We start from the raw sequence: 8463 nt of genomic DNA, 5'->3' as shown, positions 1-8463 counted from the left end.
ATTACTCATTCTGGATTATTCTGGTTTCCCAGTGAAAAAAACCAAAACAAACTGACTTCATTAAATAATAAGCAAATAACTAATTCAGTAAATTCAAGTACCACCTGTGTAAAGAAGGCAACATTCTTCACTTAACTGGCAAATACTATGTGCTGACTTTGGACCAAATGCTATGCATTCCTTACATTTAATCTCTCCAAGCTCTGGTGAACTAGATAATGTTTTGCAGATGAAAATATTGAAGCATAAACTGACACACATTCAAAAAACAGAGAGATAAAATTAATGTTTTTGTATATTAAGGTAAACTAATTAATTTATTCATTTAATAAACATTTATCAAGCACCTACTATATGCTCTTGGGGCCACAAAGGTGAGGAAGACAGATTGGTTTTTCTCTCACCGACCTTAGAAATATTTCAACTGCAGGGGGCCAAGTATCTGTGAACTGAGAAATGTATAATGTATCTAAATCTGTGCTTGGTTCTGTGAAAGATACAGTTTTATTGGGGCAGGTCAGGTGCCAAGGCCAGAAACAGCTGACAGAGAATGTAGTTATAATCTGCACATAGATTGAGCTTCCAATCATCTTGAAATAGCAGTATTGGAAAGACATGACCATAAGGCTGTGGCCAACCTGGGCATCACGATGTTCATGTTAGAGCTAGAAACGATTGAGGCAGATAACCTAGTTTTGTTATTTTCCAACTGCCCTTCCAGGAATCCCACACGATGGGGGAGGAACGTGCATGGGGGAAAAGAAAGCAGGGACAAAATGGAAGAAGGGCCTGTTTTCCATTTCAATAAAAATAATTCTATTATGTTTTATATATTAATTTCTAGTATAATTGAAAGAAAAGACTCTTCAGAAAAGATAAAAAGGATGCTATTTCAAAATCATTCTGGTCTAAATGCCTCCTGTGCACACCCGTATATCTACGATGTCATTTCTTTCTGTTTTGGGTTGAATACAAAAATAGGAATAATTAGATTAGTGAATGGTCAAGACAAGAATTTCAGATGTGATCATAATTAATGCAAATTATTATCCTACAGCTCTTACTCAAGAATTAATTTCGATATGCAAGAAGGCAAGAGGGTCACACAGTTCAAGAACCATGGGATTTATTCACTTCATTCACAAGGAATTTCAAATTAGAGATGGGATGTAAGATAGAACTTCATTTAGGGAAGTCCTTGGAAGAAAGCAACTCCTCCCTACAGAGGAAGGCTGCCCACACACTTGAATCACAGGACCCAGGACAATCATCTGTCTTGCTCAAAAGCATCAAAGGAAACCAAGCATATCACTTTCCTTCATTTTCCAGAGAAAATCATCCGCCATGTGAATTGAAGCCATTCTGTATCAGAAGCCCCTCCACTGTCAGATAAAAAGGTTTTCTCAAGCCCATGTATAGAATATCCAGGACCAAAGCACAATTTATCAAGTTTAGGAAAACACTTTAATCGCCTAAGCCCAGATGTTCAGGAGAAACCTCACTTTTCAAGAATCACTGACCCTTCTTGCAGCAGGGAGACTGTTACTTCCCATAGTAACTTGCAGCTTTGGAAGTGACCACTAACCCTTTATCAGGTTGCACACATCTAAACTCACATCCTGCTGGTTGTGGGTAATGTGCTCTCTGTCCAATCTGGACCCTCCAAGACAGTCAGAAATAGGAGATAAGCACCCCTGGGGGCAGGGACCAGGTCTTCATCCTTGTGTGTGTCCCCAGTGTCAGGTACTGAGTAGAAAATAAATATTCGTTGGATGAGTTAATGGACTCACAGAAGTATAAAGACCCAGCAAGTACCACCCACAAGATAGAGGTATTGGTAGAATAGTGAACAGAATACACACTCATGGCAGCAGAAGCTCATACAGTGCACTGAATGCAGGGACCTGGACAATGAGACAAAGCTCCTCTCCTGTCGGAAGTCTCTCATACTTTGTACTGTGGCTTTCCTGGTCATAGCCAGTCCAGGCCAGAGGAATGAAAGACTTCTGTAGAGCAGCAATTCCTTGTATTACCAAATTGATCCCAAACATGAAATAAATCCCCTATTTGGGGCCATTTGAGTAAACTCCCACTTTGATCTAGTGTGTGTTTATAAAGTTGTTTGATCCAAGCATATGATCTAGGTCATATATGGTTTAATAGACTATACTTGGATTTGGTAAAGCAATATGAAAAGCAGGCTGAGCAACACATCTAAGAAATGAGCCCCTCCAGTCAGCCGTTTGGGAAGGCTGCTCCTTCTCTAGGCAAATTTTCTTCCTTCCAGGCAGCAAGGAATGGCACAGGTTACAAGAAAAGCCACTGCCTATGGCTCTCAAACTGCCCTACCCTCTGCTTAGTGTGTTCCTGTGAAACCACGGCCACTAGGTCAGTGCCAGTCTCAGAGCTACAGTTCCAGTTCATGGGAATCCTTCAAACGGGAGTGGACCTAGGCCAGACACTCCTCATCCAGTTTACTTAGGAAACCTAATCAAAATTCTCTAGAGAACTGGAGTAAAAAGGCTTTTAAAGTCTCTGTTAATAAAATGGAATAAATAAAAATAATGTTGTTATCTGTTTCCATTGCACTAATCACCAGAAAACCTTTATTCCTCTAATATCAAAATGTTATCAAGACTTCCTCTTCTGCAGGGATGGACTCTTTAAACGTCATCAGGAATCATTCCAGCTCATTAAGACTGTAAACATGTTCCTAGAGCACATTTTTCAACAACATTACTCCGTAGAAATCATAGTTGATAGGACTCCTGAACGTGGTGGTCAGAATGCTCCTGTAGTTTTCGTGTGATATAGATGCCAACTCAGATGCCATCTCAGAGACCAACTCAGGAATCTTCTACTAATAATTAAAAACAGAGTATGTGCCACAAAACAGTGATTTTGCTTATACATGTTCTACATGAGAAAAATAATTTCTGTAATGAAATAAGTACCAATTTTCATGCATGGGCTCTGTCCAGAGAATTTTGATTCTATTTAGAGAAATGTTTGAAGTATGATGTGATCATAATACTCAAGAAGGTAAAATCTTATCTGAATGTCCTAAATGTAATTTATAGCCTTATGTTACACAAAAATAATGTAAAATAGGGTACTCTTAGAATGAAAATATTTTGAATAACTATTAGAAAATGGGATTTGAGGAACTGTGTCTAAATAATATATCAGCTAAGCCAAATTTTTCCTGAATTTTTGAATTTATTAAAGTAAATGACACCTATAAAATTCCATGGGAATGATTTACAAAAAATAGCCTACCTTTTAATGAACTTTGCAAATACTGTAACTGAAGATTATTTTAATAAGGCAGATCTCCAGAAAATTTTCAATTGCTGGTTTGATTTTTGCATTGAGCATTTTATGGTTTTTATATCTGTTTTTATTTTCAGTTGAAAATTGCTTTACTAAGAATGACTATGATTAATTGATCCTGTAAGTAAGAATGACCACATGATCATCTATATTCTGTCTCATCATTGTATTATATAAATATTCATTATTTCATTATAGGAATACCAAGAGTAATGCTGTATCATTTTGTCATGTATTTTTAAAAACTTATATTTGTTTGATTTCAGAAATGATCTTTTCTAAAAAGCTATTCTTTAAGCAGGTGTTCATTTAAGTGGGCTTCATTGTTTCTTTTTTGTGCATTCAATTAAACTGCCAAAGCAACAGACTCCAAAAATGTTTGGCCTCAACAGCCTCACTATTTAATTATACCTTTTAAACAGGTTAAATGCAGTTAACTCACATTTAACCAAAACAAATCTCTCAACAATAAACATTAACCCAAACTCTGAAAGTACCTACATCAGTTGCTACTGGAAATTAAAATTTTCCCAAAACACAAAGAAGTTATATGTAATATGAATAAAGAAACACTTCCCTTTATTTAGTGGGGGGCAACTATTTTTTAGTGATGCCTAATCATAGTCTTCTTTTCTGAATAATTTGCTGACATGGATACTTTCCTAAATTTATTTATTTATTTTTTTGAGAGGGCATCTCTCATATTTATTGATCAAATGGTTATTAACAACAATAAAATTCTGTATAGGGGACTCAATACACAATCATTAATCAACCCCAAGCCTAATTCTCAATAGTCTCCAATCTTCTGAAGCATAACGAACAAGTTCTTACATGGTGAACAAGTTCTTACATAGTGAATAAGTTCTTACATGGTGAACAGTACAAGGGCAGTCTGCACAGAAACTTTCGGTTTTGATCACGCATCATGAACTATAAACAATCAGGTCAAATATGAATATTTGTTTGATTTTTATACTTGATTTATGTGTGAATCCCACATTTCTCCCTTATTGTTATTATTATTATTTTTAATAAAATGCTGAAGTGGTAGGTAGATGCAAGATAAAGGTAGAAAACATAATTTAGTGCTGTAAGAGGGCAAATGCAGATGATCAGATGTGTGCCTATAGACTAAGTATTAATCCAAGCTAGACAAGGGCAACAAAACATCCACGAATGCAGAAGATTTCTCTCAAAACAGGGGGGGTGAGGTTCTAAGCCTCACCTCTGTTGATCCCCAATTTCTCACCTGATGGCCCCCCTGCGACTGTGCCTGTCTTAGGTTGTTCCTCCCTTGAGGAATCTTACCCATCTCTGGCTAACCAGTCATCTTCTGGGGCCATACAGGGAAATGTAAAGTTGGTAAGTGAGAGAGAAGAAATATTCTTTGAAATGGTTAGCTTTTTACTTCTTTGCAGATTTATGCCCTGTGGCTGCTATGCCCAGCATTTGTCTTGAGGTATCTTTACCACTTGGAAGAATTATGATACTTGGTAATTTCGGTATGAGGCACAAATTCTACTGAAGGGTTGTAATTAGGAAGGAAGAAGAAAAGCTATAGAAGTAGCAGATGGAAGGAAACATGGGAAGATTGATTATTTCTTTGACATATCTTCTTGTAGAGTAACATAAGCATGTATAGGTTTTAAACTACTAATTGAATTGTGTACACACATTGACATAATAGGAATACAGCAACATAACAAAAGCAGACCTACAATTACCAGCCATATCCAGTGAAACCAAGAAAACCAGTTAGGCACCCTAGGCATTTGTGAAAACTTATCAATGATATGATGGATATTGTCTAACTGAATTTGAATAGTTTGAGAAAAATCAGACAAATTAAAACAACACATTCCTGGGACATGTTCACATCCCATATGTTCTTTTAACAGTAGATAGTCTATAGTTGCATGATTTTGGAGCACTGCAACTTGCACTTCTCCTAATTCTTGGTTGAGTTCCAACAGTATAGATCCAGTCAAATTTGTTGTTTTACTGTATGCACAGGCCAGCTTAGATATCTCCTTCTTCATTCCAATGGCAAGTCCAGGAACCGGTGGGATGAATGCAGCTACAACTGCAACAGTGCCAGGATCTTTCTTGAAGTTTTTTGATGATCATCTTCTGGAATGACTCTTTCAGAGGATGTTGATGGAAGTGCTTCTTCATATCATATCTTAATTCATTTTCTGGGTAGCCAAATTAAGCTTTGATCTTCTGTATAAAAACAAACCCTTTGCCCACACTTTGATATGACCTTTATACCATTGTGAAGAACTTACTGGAGATCACCACACAGGAACTGCTTTTTTTTTTTAAGAGAAAGGAATATTATCAGAAAAATGTAGTTCCAAAGCTGATCATCTGACACCCTTTAAATGACCAAAATTAAGGATATGTAAAGCATGCATTAATCGTTGATTTGCAGTTAGTTTTATCCTATCAGGGAGTAATGCCACTTTTCTTTCTCTTTTCTTTTCTTGTTATCATTAATTTACAATTACATGAAGAATATTATGTTCACTAGGCTCTCCCCTATACCAGGTCCCCCCCACAGACCCCATTACAGTCACTGTCCATCAGCATAGCAAAATATTGTAGAATCACTACTTGTCTTCTCTGTGTTGTACAGCCCTCCCCTTTCTCCCACCCCCCCATTATGCATGCTAATCATAATACCCCCTTTCTTCTCCCCCCCTTTATCCCTCCATACCCACTCATCCTCCCCAGTCCATTTCCCTTTGGTAACTGTTAGTCCATTCTTGGGTTCTGTGATTCTGCTGCTGTTTTGTTCCTTCAGTTTTTCCTTTGTTCTTATACTCCACAGATGAGTGAAATCATTTGGTATTTCTCTTTCTCCACTTGGCTTATTTCACTGAGCATAATACCCTCTAGCTCCATCCATGTTGTTGCAAATGGTAGGATTTGTTTTCTTCTTATGGCTGAATAATATTCCGTTGTGTATATGTACCACCTCTTCTTTATCCATTCATCTACTGATGGACACTTAGGTTGCTTCCAATTCTTGGCTATTGTAAATAGTGCTGCGATAAACATAGGGGAGCATATGTCTTTTTCCAACTGGAGTGCTGCATTCTTAGGGTAAATTCCTAGGAGTGGAATTCCTGAGTCAAATGGTAAGTCTATTTTGAGCATTTTGAGGAACCTCCAGATTGCTTTCCACAATGGTTGAACTAATTTACATTCCCACCAGCAGTGTAGGAGGGTTCCCCTTTCTCCACAACCTTGCCAACATTTGTTGTTGTTTGTCTTTTGGATGGTAGCCATCCTTACTGGTGTGAGGTGATACCTCATTGTGGTTTTAATTTGCATTTCTCTGATAATTAGCGATGTGGAGCATCCTTTCATGTGTCTGTTCGCCATCTGAATTTCTTTTTTGGAGAACTGTCTGTTCAGTTCCTCTGCTCATTTTTTAATTGGATTATTTGTTTTTTGTTTGTTGAGGTGTGAGCTCATTATATATTTTGTATGTCAAGCCTTTATCGGATCTGTCATTTACAAATATATTCTCCCATACTGTAGGGTACCTTTTTGTTCTATTGATGGTGTCTTTTGCTGTACAGAAGCTTTTCAGCTTGATATAGTCCCACTTGTTCATTTTTGCTTTTGTTTTCCTTGCCTGGAGGAGATATGTTAAGAAGGGGTCACTCATGTTTATGTCTAAGAGATTTTTGCCTATGTTTTTTTTCTAAGAGTTTGATGGTCTCATGAGTTACATTCAGGTCATTGATCCATTTCAAATTTACTTTTGTGTATGGGGTTGGTCCAGTTTCATTCTCTTACATGTAGCTGTCAAGTTTTGCCAGCACCATCTGTTGAAGAGACAGTCATTTCCCCATTGTATGTCCATGGCTCCTTTATCAAATATTAATTGACCATATATGTTTGGGTTAATGTCTGGAGTCTCTAATCTGTTCCACTGGTCTGTGGCTCTGTTCTTGTGCCAGTACCAAATTGTCTTGATTTTGGTGGCTTTGTAGTAGAGCTTGAAGTTGGGGAGTGAGATCCCCCCCACTTTATTCTTCTTTCTCAGGATTGCTTTGGCTATTCGGGGTCTTTGGTGTTTCCATATGAATTTTTGAACTATTTGTTCCAGTTCATTGAAGAATGTTGCTGGTAATTTGATAGGGATTACATCAAATCTGTATATTGCTTTGGGTAGGATGGCCATTTTGACAATATTAATTCTTCCTAGCCACGAGCATGGGATGAGTTTCCATTTGTTAGTGTCCCCTTTAATTTCTCTTAAAGGTGACTTGTAGTTTTCAGGGTATAGGTCTTTCACTTCTTTGGTAAGGTTATTCCTAGGTATTTTATTCTTTTTGATGCAATTGTGAATGGAGTTGTTTTCCTGATTTCTCTTTCTATTGGTTCATTGTTAGTGTATAGGAAAGCCACAGATGTCTGAGTGTTAATTTTGTATCCTGCAACTTTGCTGTATTCTGATATCAGTTCTTGTAGTTTTGGAGTGGAGTCTTTAGGGTTTTTTATGTACAATATCATGTCATCTGCAAATAGTGTCAGTTTACGTTCTTCTTTACCAATCTGGATTCCTTGCATTTCTTTGTTTTGTCTGATTGCCGTGGCTAGGACCTCCAGTACTATGTTAAATAACAGTGGGGAGAGTGGGCATCCCTGTCTTGTTCCCGATCTCAGAGGAAAAGCTTTCAGCTTCTCACTGTTCAGTATGATGTTGGCTGTGTGTTTATCATATATGGTCTTTATTATGTTGAGGTACTTGCCCTCTATACCCATTTTGCTGAGAGTTTTTATCATGAATGGATGTTGAATTTTGTCAAATGCTTTTTCAGCATCTATGGAGATGATCATGTGGTTTTTGTCCTTTTCATTGATGTGGTGGATGATGTTGATGATTTTTGAATGTTGTTCCATCCTTGCATCCCTGGGATGAATCCCACTTAGTCATGGTGTATGATACTTTTGATATATTTTTAAATTTGGTTTGCTAATATTTTATTGAGTATTTTTGCATCTACATTCATCAGGGATATTTGTCTGTAATTTTCTTTTTTGGTGGGGTCTTTGCCTGGTTTTGGTATTAGGGTGATGTTGGCTTCATAGAATGAGTTCGGGAGTATT

Source organism: Manis pentadactyla, chromosome 3 (assembly GCF_030020395.1).
Source record: "Manis pentadactyla isolate mManPen7 chromosome 3, mManPen7.hap1, whole genome shotgun sequence".
Lineage (NCBI taxonomy): Eukaryota > Metazoa > Chordata > Mammalia > Pholidota > Manidae > Manis > Manis pentadactyla.
This window is presented reverse-complemented; position numbering follows the sequence as displayed.